This window comes from Tachypleus tridentatus, chromosome 5 (genome assembly GCF_004210375.1).
Source record: "Tachypleus tridentatus isolate NWPU-2018 chromosome 5, ASM421037v1, whole genome shotgun sequence".
NCBI lineage: Eukaryota > Metazoa > Arthropoda > Merostomata > Xiphosura > Limulidae > Tachypleus > Tachypleus tridentatus.
The window spans coordinates 16,968,955-16,981,073 of NC_134829.1; the positions used below are offsets into that span (position 1 = coordinate 16,968,955).

Below are 12,119 nucleotides of genomic sequence, written 5' to 3' on the forward strand. Positions count from 1 at the left end.
TACTTTTTATGTTACTCAGCTCACTGTGTACTGCTGAACTTATAAAAGTGTTCTGGATTACATATTTTCAAATCTCAACCATTTAGTTCCTTTGATAATAATGTTTCACCTTGTAAACAATAGATGCAATTATATTTAAACGTATTTATTTGTAAGACACTTTTAACAGAAAAGACGGTCTGAAAATGTATTCATAAATTTATTCACTTCTCTAAATTTTAGCGTTTCAAAAACCTGTTTAGTCAGATGAATTATCTGATAATAAAATGTTAAAAAATATTGTTCACTTTTATATTTCACTAATTAATCACGTTTAACACTTATGAAGAAAATTAAGCACAAAAAAACTGTTTAAGAAACATGAGTAAAACGTGTTTTATGTATCATAAATATGTTAGATGTAGACATTTAGAGCACATAGCAACTTAAAGATGTCACCGATCTAAGTCTCAGAACTTTAGTTAGGGAGGTTAGAATCGTGGGACAATGCTGTCACATTTAATCTGCATCATTCAGGTTACAGGAATAAATTACTCTGAATATAATAAAGTACATCTTTTCTTTCCTGTTTCTATGTAAAAATACAACGTTACTGGTAGTGGAGTGAGTCGATTTACGTGCTACCGAAATAGTATTTTCAGTTTTATTGAAAACGAATACCTGGTGTTTTCGTTCACGTTTAGGCATTTAATAAAGCTTATTCTATGTTTGTGATATCCGTATATTACTTTCTAATACGTACCATAATAAGCTCATGATCTCCACTAAATGTTCTGTACTTTGATAAATTTGGACAAGAAGTATTCTGTACCTTTCTTTTTTATTAAAAAAAAGTCTTATGTACGTATTTTTAAGAGCTTAATACACTAAGCATAGAACATTGAATAAGAACAAAAATAAGCTGCTTATATGAACAACTCTGTCAAAGAAATGAAATACGCTAAATTTTACCACTTTGTTTTTCGTTATAGAGAAATATCACTTTCAACAAAAGAAATTCTTATTTGTGTACTACACCAATTATGTTAGCCTTTCGCTGAATCCATCAGACTATTTTTAATTTCTATTTTTATGTCTAAATGAGTTTGATTAACCAACAAACGTAGAATACGTTTATCAGTATTAATACACGCAGGACAACGTTATGTATTCAGTGATATTTCCCGCGTACACTAAATACGTACTAATGATATGTATATTGTTAAAGTAAACTATTACAGTTGATTAATTTCATAATTTTTAAAACTAAATAAGACTGAAGGTGTAAAGAAATCACATCTTTTTAAAGTAGTTTTACAAACACTTCTTTGCTTGTGTGAATGTGTTACACTTCACGTGTTCAACTGACATTTCATTGCACAGCTCCTGTCGATATCCGGGATGTGATTACTCAACTTCGTATTGAACGATCTACCTATTTAATTCAACCATTCTGCAAATTAAAAGACTTGAACGTCGATGTGATAATAATTCTTTTCAAAGTCTCATTTGTCTTCTTTCAAACCACATTTAGTAATTAACAATATGATCTTAAAACGTATTTTTTTTATACTTTGAGTTTCGAATAACTACTGCTCATAATAGCTGCATTCTCTCTAGCATATCAATTAGGGATGGCTAGCACAGATAGGCCTGGTGTAGTTTTGCGTGAAATTCAAAACAAACCATTTCTATACAAAGTAAATATTTCAAAATTAATTCACGAGAATATCTACACTTGACTACAATAATTAAACAAAACGGTCAAGCTCAATATTTTTCCTAATCTCATCAAACTATTTTACTAGATACACGGTTTTATCTTCTTTGTGAATATTATGCATACGTGCATATTACTTCTTCAGACCTTCTTCATAAGTTTACTAAGGACATAAATAGATCGGTTCTCGTTACTCTATTGTAGTTTGTTTGTTTGTTTGCTCGCCCTTTCAGCTGTGGGGGGCATTATAATGTTACGATCAATCCCACTATTCGTTGGTAAAAAAGTAGCCCAAGAGTTGGCGGTGGGTGGTGATGACTAGCTGCCTTCCCTCTAGTCTTACACTGCTAAATTAGGGACGACTAGCACAGATACCCCTCGAGTAGCTTTGTGCGAAATTCCAAAACAAACAAACACAACAAATTTGATTAGATTTTTAACTTTTTTATTTACAAACGAATCAAATTCAAAACCATCTTGCACTGTATATTATTATGAATCAGTTAACTTTAAAAAAGAATAGAAACTGGTACATAGTCAAAACAAACTTTTGTTATAGACTACAAAAAATATTTATTATTGCTGCTACGTTAAATCCCAGCAAACATGTCTTTGAAATCTTATGAAAAAATTGTCTCAAAAACTTTAATTTATGTTCTTTCAGAGGTTTACAGAAAAAAGTACATATAACACTTATATACAAAATGCCCTATAAATAGATTTAGATAAGTTTCTTTCTAATATTTGCGGATATCTGTCTAAGCTGGCAGTCCTTAATTTTCTACCGATAGACAAGAGAGAAGCTAACTGCTGAGCTGCTCTTATCAAATAGTTGATTTGTTTATAATTCAAGCAAAGCTCTGTGTTGTGACCACCACGTGTATCGAAACTCGATTCCTAGCGTTGAATCAAATAGTAGATTTGACCGTCCATCCTATAAAGTACTAAAGACCTAAAAGTGCAGAGAGCGACATCTATGTATGTGTGGCGAACCAAGAGCTCTCATATTCAGAACACCGCCCAGTTTTAAATACAGAGAAACTGTAATCAAAGTTTTTGGAAGGAGTTGTAAACCGGCTGGAGTATAGAGTGAATGGAAGATATAACGTAAATCGCTGTCTTAAATAGGCTTAGCGTGGTCTGTTAGATCTCGCTATCTACAGTTCGAGATCGAAATTTGTTGCCGAACATATTCGTCCTTTTGAGAACATTATGTTATGGTCATTTCCACTATTCATTGGTAAATAGTAGTTCAAGATCAGTGGTAAGTGATTTTGATTAACTGCCTTCCCAAGTTCAAAGGTTTTAGTTGGTCTGTTCTCATTTGATGGATTCGTTATAGATAATATATATACGAAGTAATCATTTAAAGAACATACAGCAAAAAAATTGAATTTATCTTTAACCTAAGTTACTTGTTTAATGACTTACAAATCTTAACAATTTCTTCAAATGTTTTAGAGAAAATCCTTTGTTTTTTTCATAAACCTTTTTGACAAATTCGAAGTTGACACAAAGTATCGCTTTGTAGCGCTGTTTGAGGTTTGACCCTGAGAATGATATTATAATGTGTCTATTCAAGGATATCCTGGATAAAGAATAGCCACAAAAGGAACTAAATATTCACACAATAGAATCACTTAACAATAGTATTCACTGTAATTAACCTGCAGATGACGTAATAACGACGCACACATTTTACAATAATATCCGTAGGTGGGGATTGAATCAGTCATTGTGTTGAAGGTCTGAGTTTCGAAACAAAGTTCGATCGGATCCATAGATTACTACAACAAACGAATGGCATAAACATTTTTCTATAGTTGAAAACATAGTTGCTAAAATTAACCAGTTGCACAACCGATTGTTTACATTTCAAATATAGTCGTTCAAAATTAATCAGCCTTTTAAAGTTGAAACAAACAAACAAAAACCGCTCGATAAGAGCAAAAAAATAGGAATTAATGAAAATTAATAGCATAAATAAATAAAAACATTTCTCAATCCAAACCAGTTGTTTTTACATATATAGTAAAATATACCCCATCCTGGTAATAGATACAGCAGAATTCCAGAGAAATGTGAAAACGGAAATAGACAAAGGATGACCATTGTGAAAAAACGTCATTTTGATAGAACTTATAATAAATGTTATACTGATGAAAAGTTTACTTTAGAAACTAAAAACACAAAAACACGATCAACAAATCAAAACACTGCTCAAGTGACGTCAGACTCAAGTATTTCAATTGTGACGTCCTCTGAATGATTCCTTTACCAGTACTGTGTTAGTATATAAATAGTTGTAATCTCGGTGTTCAGATTTAACTGACTACAGGCTCTACATTGTCAAATCACATCAGAGAAATGATCAAAGCTCTCTTCTTCATCTTTCTCCTGGTAACAGGAATATTGGCATTTCCAAGACATGATGGAGGTGGAAAGAAACACAATCAAAACGGATCTGGAGGTAAGGGAAATATATAGTTACATTACATCACACTTGTAAGCACGTTTACAAGTGGTATCAAAACAATGTTTATTATTTCTTCGACTTAATATCTTTTTTTTTTCTCAAGCTAAAAAAATAAATGTTTCATTAATATATTGCAAGCGTTTCTACATCTAAGTGGTTGTTTACGTGTGAAGTGCGTAAACATATATATATATATGTATAAATGTCAAACATGAAATGCGTCAGTACCTTTGAGCATACAGACAGCTGAGGTATCGCTATATAATAATTAGGGCCCGACATGGCCAGGTGGATTAGGGCGTTCGACTCGTAATCTTAGGATCGCGGATTCGAATCCCGGTCGCACCAAACATGCTCGTCCTTTCAGCCGTGGGGGCGTTATAATGTTACGGTCAATCCCACTATGCGTTGGTAAAAAAATATCCCAAGAGTTGGCGGTAGGTGGTGATGACTAGCTGCCTTCCCTCTAATCTTACACTGCTAAATTAAGGACGGCTAGTGCATATAGCCCTCGAGTAGCTTTGTGCGAAATTAAAAAACAAAAACAATATAATAATTATCAGCGTTTGGTTTTGTTTACGTATCACGTTATCAATCTCATACGATGTTCCAGTGCAAAAGCATTAAAATTACCGTTCGAAAATCTGTTATTCAAGTTGTGAAGCCGAAAAAAATATATATATATCGGAACACGTTTTTCCTACTAATACGAAAACTGTTCAATTTCTAGACCCTACTGAAACACCTGTTTACAGTGTTATCAGTCTAAGAAATCACAACACATGAGAACATCATAACAAGTACACAGGACATTCAAACTTCTTCTTAGTTTGAAGTGATATTAAGAGCTATTATGTTTCGAACCATTAAGGTGTTTGATGTTGATGATGATTTTGCAGTGTTATGTAAACATACTTTTAACTGAAGATTTTAACTTTGTTCTAAGATGGTGATAAATCCGAAGTATTAAATTGATCTTATAATGAATGTCAGACAGTTTTTGTTCAAATAATGATGCATTTTGCTATATATATAAATATACCCATAAGTTTTGCTAAAGGTTCACCAAATTGATAAAACTAACTTACTGAAAATAAATAAATGTTTAACATTTCTTTGTGTGATATGTAACTCCACACCCATTCCATGTTATTCAAAAAGTAATAACTAGTTATTATTTCTCATTTTATTTCAACAGTGATATGTTTACACTTTTTGTAACATCAAAATCAAAGTAAATCTTTTTTCAAAAACTGATGGATTTTGCTATAATTTATCTTAAATAGAAATAGCTTTATAATATATTTTAATATAATATTAAGGTATAATATAAAAATATATTTTACAAAACATTGTGATTCCTTGTGACTTTTGGACATTTTAAATTAGGAAAATTAAACTCCGTATAATGAAAGTTGCATACTTAGTAGAAACGACTGACAGAAATAAAGATAACATTGTGTGTTTTGAGAAGTTTCTAGATTTTACTGTAACGAAAATTATCTTATTCACAAAATAAGTTTGCAAATGCGTGAAAAGTTTTAACATGTTGCTTTTAATGATTTCCAAGCTCAAATATCACCTAGTGTTTTTCAAAGAATGAGTTATTATTTATTACTTTGAATTTTACTTTAATGGAATAATAAAACTTCCAGTAATTTATCAACATATTTTTTAATTAAAACTATCAGAAGTGTGTGTGTGTCTTTCCTATAGCAAAGCCACATCGGGCTATCTGCTCAGCTCACCGAGGGAAATAGAACCCCTGATTTTAGCGTTGTAAATCCGGAGACATACCGCTGTACTAGCGGGGGGCCCTATCAGAAAAAAAGTAGATTTGTGATTGTTTTATTCCGTGGGTTTCAATGTGGCTTCTATTAGAATTCTCTAATGGATAAAGCCTGTTTGGAAATATGGAATATTTTATCAGTATCGTGTCCAAAACAAAACACAGTTTCCTCTTCTTGTTTCTCTAAGACAGTAATGATCGTACAGACCTGCGAATTTAAACGTTATAAAAGTTGTTTTTTGTTAATAAGTTGTTGTTTTGAATTAAGCGCAAAGCTACACAATGGGCTATCGGTGCTCTGCCCACTACGGGTATCGAAACCCGGCTTTTAGCGTTGTAAATCTGCAGACATACCGCTGAGCCACTGGGGGACAAAAATAAAAGTGACTATACGTCTGTTGAAAGATTAACATGTTTCACTGATTTATATTTGGATTCCCCAATGGTCAGAACAAATCTGGAAGTTCCGATAATTTTAAATAGATTTATACTCAAAAATCGTGCTATGATTTCCCAAAGTAGTGATTATTTATCACTTTTAATTTAATTCCAGCAGAATAATAAAACATCTAGTAATATACTTACACCTTTATAATAAAACTTGCAAAAATAAAAGTAATTAAGTTTAGTTGGATGTTTAAATTAAAATAGTTTACTAATTTATAATAGGATTCCCTAAACAACAGAATCCGTTTAGAAATGTAAATAATTGTTAATTTTTTACAGCCATCCCTCATCTGTGACTCGCTTAGAGATAAGTCTAAGAGCTTACAACGCTAGAAATTGGGTTTTAATACTTGCGGTAGACATAGCAAAGGGAGCCTATTCTGTAGTTTTATGATTAACAACAAGCAAACAAACTTCTTTCGTATCCGAACACAATCTATATTTATACAAAAATTATTGTTGTTTATAACGTTGTTCCCATTCCAATGGGCTCGTAATAAAAACCGCTAATATATATTAACGAATTGTAAAAAGTGAAAATACTCTTGTACCTTCTTATGGAAACCATAGATTCTACTGCTATTTCTATTAGGATTACGTAATAAATTTACAAAGAAAAATATAATAACTTATTGAATATTTCTCTTTTATGTCCAAACTAAAAAAAAAAAAAACTACTTTGTGTTTCTCAAAAAGTATTCAAATACAATAACAGCACTTCTGGCAATATATTTAAACCTTTTGTAGTAAAGGCAATATTCTATAAATTGTAAAACTCGTGGACTTTACTGTGACTTGTGTTAGGCTTCCCTAATGGACAAGACCAGTTTGGAAATCAATGTAGTTTTTCTACACTATTTATTATTATATTTAAACTAAAATATAATTTCATGTTTTTAAAATTGTAATTTATCTTGACTTTTAAGCTTATTACAATACTGTATTAAAATCCGAGTAATATATTTACTAAACTTTCGATAAAACTATCGAAACTAAATGTGACTTCGTGACTTTTAAACACTGGTAGATTTTAATTCGAATTCTATTAGGTTTCCCTAATGGACAGAACCAGTTTGGAAATGGAGGTATTTTTAATAAACTTATTATTATTATATACAAACTGAAATATTATTTTATATTTATTTTTTTCAAATAGTGATTTACTTGATTTTGTAATGATATTACAGTACAACGTTAAAATCCCAGTAATGTATTTATAGTTACGTTTTTAGATTAAACTATTAAACGTGAAAGTAGCTTTGTGAATTTTGAAAAATTGATATACTTTACTATGGTTTTTATTAGGACCCCCTAATGGGCCAAACCAGTTTGGAAATGGAGGTAAGTTATAATAAACTTATTATTATGATGTGCAAACTGAAATATTATTTCATGTTTTTATTTCAAATAGTGATTTGTTTGGATTTTAATCTTATTGCAATACAACATTAAAATGCTAGCAATATATGTACAGTTTTATTTTTGAATAAAACTATCAAACGTGAAGGTAACTTTGTAAGTTTTGAAAAATTGAATAAACTTCTTATTATGGTATTTAAACTATTATATTATCTCATAATTTCAAAAAGGTAATGCATTTCTGCCATAAATGGTATTATGATACGATATTAGATCCTGAATAATTTATAATAAAACTGCAAGAAGTAAACTTTTTTGCCTTTGAAACAAAATTGTACTACTGAAATAAATAACTCCTAAAAATTAAATTATAATCGTTTTTCTTCACTTTTTCTTTTCGGAATTAGCACTTTTTTCACGAACGAAAAATTAATTGTTTAACTCAATCATAACAATGTTCTAAAAATCACAAACTTTTATTATGTGTTAAGTTCAGTGTCCTCCGATCAGAACATGACTTACTGTATAATCATAGAAAGATAGTGAAGTTTTAAAAGCCAATAAGCTTAATATTTGCAACAAAATCAAGTGAACTGCAGATTTTTTTAGTTTTTATATACCCTATAATGTCAAACTAATTGACAGATTCTAGCATTAAACAAAGGTTCTCTTGGCCAGTAACTTGTGAGAGATAAAAGTTTGATCTTAAAAGTTATTTTTACACATTTATAATTTGGATTTGGAAGACGATGTGAAAAAATTAAGATTAATTTGAAAAAAAAAAACATTATTATATGCATTTTTTTTCTTGGAAGAATATGTCACTCACAACCCTCTAGAAATGAGTAAAGATAGTTCTAAACAAAATGGCGCCAATCTGAACCCTTTAACTTTCATACAAGCAATACAATCTTCAAAATTATACCTATGCAGAAATTGTACACTTACCAAATAGCAAGTAAATAAAATAGAACAAATAAACACAGAAAATGAGAAAACGATTCAAGAACATCACCCAAATCAAAACTCAAGTCTAACAAATAGTAAAACAAAAACCCAGGAATCAATCTCTTCAAATAACCCAATCTTAAAAATAGCTAAAAATACTTTTATAGAATTTGTTTAAGAAAACAAAATCCACAAGAGCGAGTACACTATATAGTCTTACTATTTGAAATAGAAAAAAAAACAAAAAAAACACCAAAACTGAACTTCTCAAAAACAAAGTAAAGGTACTCAGATGTGTGAAGTGCCCTGTTTTTGAAAAGAAAAAAATAATCGTGTAAACATAAAGAAACAACAAAGCAGTTCAAATAAGTCCCATTACTAGTAGTCCCTTAAAAATAAGTTCCTATACTCAATGGCAGTCAGTATTGGCAGAATTTCACCCCTGTTTTACACTAATAAGTTCACACTTAATTAGAACAATCATGAATTCTCTAGTAGTATAAAACGTAATACTCATCTATTGCCAATTCTAACCGCTTTATCTAATTAGTGCATTGAATGAGTATTTAATAGGATATTTTATGTGAAACGCACACTTAATATATTAATCTTGTGAAAAGTAATGAATTACCAGTGAACTCTTTGAGAAGTGTTATACACGACCAAATGAAGTATCAAATGTTATTGTATATATTTCATGTACATTAGCCCTGATAAGAGAACTAGAAATGATGTTTAGAAATCATACTTTGTTAGCCCTGTTTTCGTGATCTTTTCACCAGCATCTGACATTTTAAAATACAGTAAAAGAGAGAGGAAGAGGTTTAATTATATCTGACCATCCTGACTTATCATATATTTAAACTTTGTGTAACAAAACTTTGAAGAGTAGAAAAAATAACTGTGCATTTTGATAATTTTGTGTATTATTCTAATGAATGGAACGCGTTAGAAAATATACGTAGTTTTTAATGTACATTTTTTAATAATATTCAAATATTTTTCCTCAAAATATAGTGACTACGTTTAGTGAATAAAGTGTTTGCTTCTTTTCTTTTAGTCACGTAATTAGTAACAACAATTTATGTAAAATTAAAAACATATTTAAACGTATCATAAGACATTTGATAGGTGGGTTCTTGGCACCTGCGTATTACACTTCGAGCAAAAAATGGTTTGTAACTTCAGCGTTTCAAATACATTACACTATTTAACTGTAGAAGAAATATTGTAACTCAGGCGCTGCAAATACCTAACTTTGTATAATTGCAAATTAAACGTTGTAACTTGAGCAATGCAAGTTTGTTATATAGGTTGACTGGAGGCCACGATTTGTAACTCGTGTAATGCAAACATGCTCTATTGTATAATTATATATTAGACGTTGTAACCTGAACAACGCAAGTCTGTTGAATAATTTAATCGCTGATGAGCTACAGAATCGTTTTATATCTGCAAGTAAATAGTAAATTAGCTTCGTTTGATGCACATGAAATAAAATAAGCTATGAACAGCTGATTTTATTTGTTTGTAGTTAACAGTTTTTATTACGTTCCTCACAATGATGTGCACATCTTTGAACAATGTTTTACTTTTTTTAATGTTACTTAATCGCAGGTTCTTATTTTAAATCCAAGAGAAAAAGGAAATGTTGCTAATTTTATTAACTTACGTATTTTAGGCCTAAACCAAATTTTGTTTGATCTTATAGTACGTATTTATAAATTCTTTGTTGTTTTCTCTTACTTCAGGAACAAATGATACAGAGGGACAACTGTATCAACTTTTCCAACAGCTTCCACCAGGCATTTTCAAACAATTGCTTCCGTTTCTATCTAACGGTCAGGAAAGCCAATAGTGGCAAGTTGGATGCATAAGAAAAATATTGTTGATAATTTTCATTTATTACAATAACAGCATACAATACGTTAATTCGTTTCAATAATATATAAGTCACTAAAAGCAAGTTACTGTGTGAACCTAAATTGTAACCGAGAACGGAACACCTCTTTTCTCACAAAAGAAATTGTAACTCCATCATATAATATATAACTGTATCCAGTATATATATATATATACTAGATACTGTTTTAGAAAACATAATAATTGAAATCTGTAAAAAATTCTTAAGAAGCTTCAGACATGAAAATGTTTTAATATACAAGAAATTTATGTGTCAATTTTATATAGCCAGAAGTTACTCCTTATTGTTGTTTCTTTCTCAGTCGTTATTGCAATTGATAATTACTTCACATTTAGTACTTCTTTATTAAAACAGTGATGCTAGAGACATAAATAAAAATATGTTCAATAATCCGGCTATTATCCTGTGGTTCATTTCAATGGCAATGCTGTAGTGTTGTTCATTCGTTGGCAAATTATCTACTGACAAAAATTCAACACTCAGTCCAAACAACGAGAACAAGTCACTATTTACTCCTTTAATGTTTCTATAAGCTTTAACACGTGTACACCGTCGTAAATTGTTGTAGGCCTACCTCACAAATGACATTAAAATATCTATACAGTGTTAGAATTAACGTAAAATCAACTTATACGAAGTAACTTATTAAGCGGGATATCAAACAAGGACACAAATATTTTACCAAAACACACTGATTGATTTAACTGTCCTTAAAAAGTACTAAACATTATCTCGCATTGAAAACTACAATTTTTTGTATGTTTGTTTTGTTTTTTCAAATTGTAATTTTGTAGTTATTTATAGACTTGTAGTTTCTAAAATCTAGCCATATTGTTGATTGGAACCTAGGTTAAACTGCATAACATTATTTTGTGGAATGTTTGGGGCTCGATTATCAAATTACCCGACTTATTTGAAAAGTAATTATTATTTACATATAGAAATATTAGTTTTTAAATATCATAACCTCCTTTTTTAAATAATAATGCTAAAATACAGATTTTAATAACTAATAATACACGGTGTTTTAAAATATCAAATGTAAATATTTATATTTTAAGCGGAGAAACCTCTAAATGCAATCTTAGGGTAGAAGGTTTAAATCCCTGTCCCACCAAACATGCTTGCCCTTTTAGTCATGGAGGCGTTATAATATGGCGTCCAGTCTCGCTATTCGTTGGTAAAAGAATAGTCTAATAGTTGACGGTAGGTAATGATGACTAGATACTTTCCCTCTGGTCTTTCACTGGGCCCGCCATGTCCAAGCGTGTTAAGGCGTGCGACTCGTAATTTGAGGGTCGCTGGTTCGCATCCGCGTCGCGCCAAACATGCTCGCCCTCCCAGTTGGCGGTGGGTGGTGATGACTAGCTGCCTTCCCTCTTGTCTTACACTGCTAAATTAGGGACGGCTAGCACAGATAGCCCTCGAGTAGCTTTATGCAAAATTTAAAAAAAAAAACAAAGTCTTTCACTGTTAA

At 30.7% G+C, this 12,119-nt stretch overlaps 1 long non-coding RNA gene across 1 annotated transcript; it reads left to right on the forward strand.

The window, feature by feature from the left end:
* The first annotated feature begins 4,010 nt into the window (after positions 1–4,010).
* Positions 4,011–11,032, forward strand: LOC143250615 (uncharacterized). The gene is made up of 3 exons (XR_013028254.1): positions 4,011–4,169; positions 7,717–7,752; positions 10,470–11,032. It is a non-coding gene; the product is annotated as an uncharacterized LOC143250615 (long non-coding RNA).
* Positions 11,033–12,119: the final 1,087 nt, after the last annotated feature.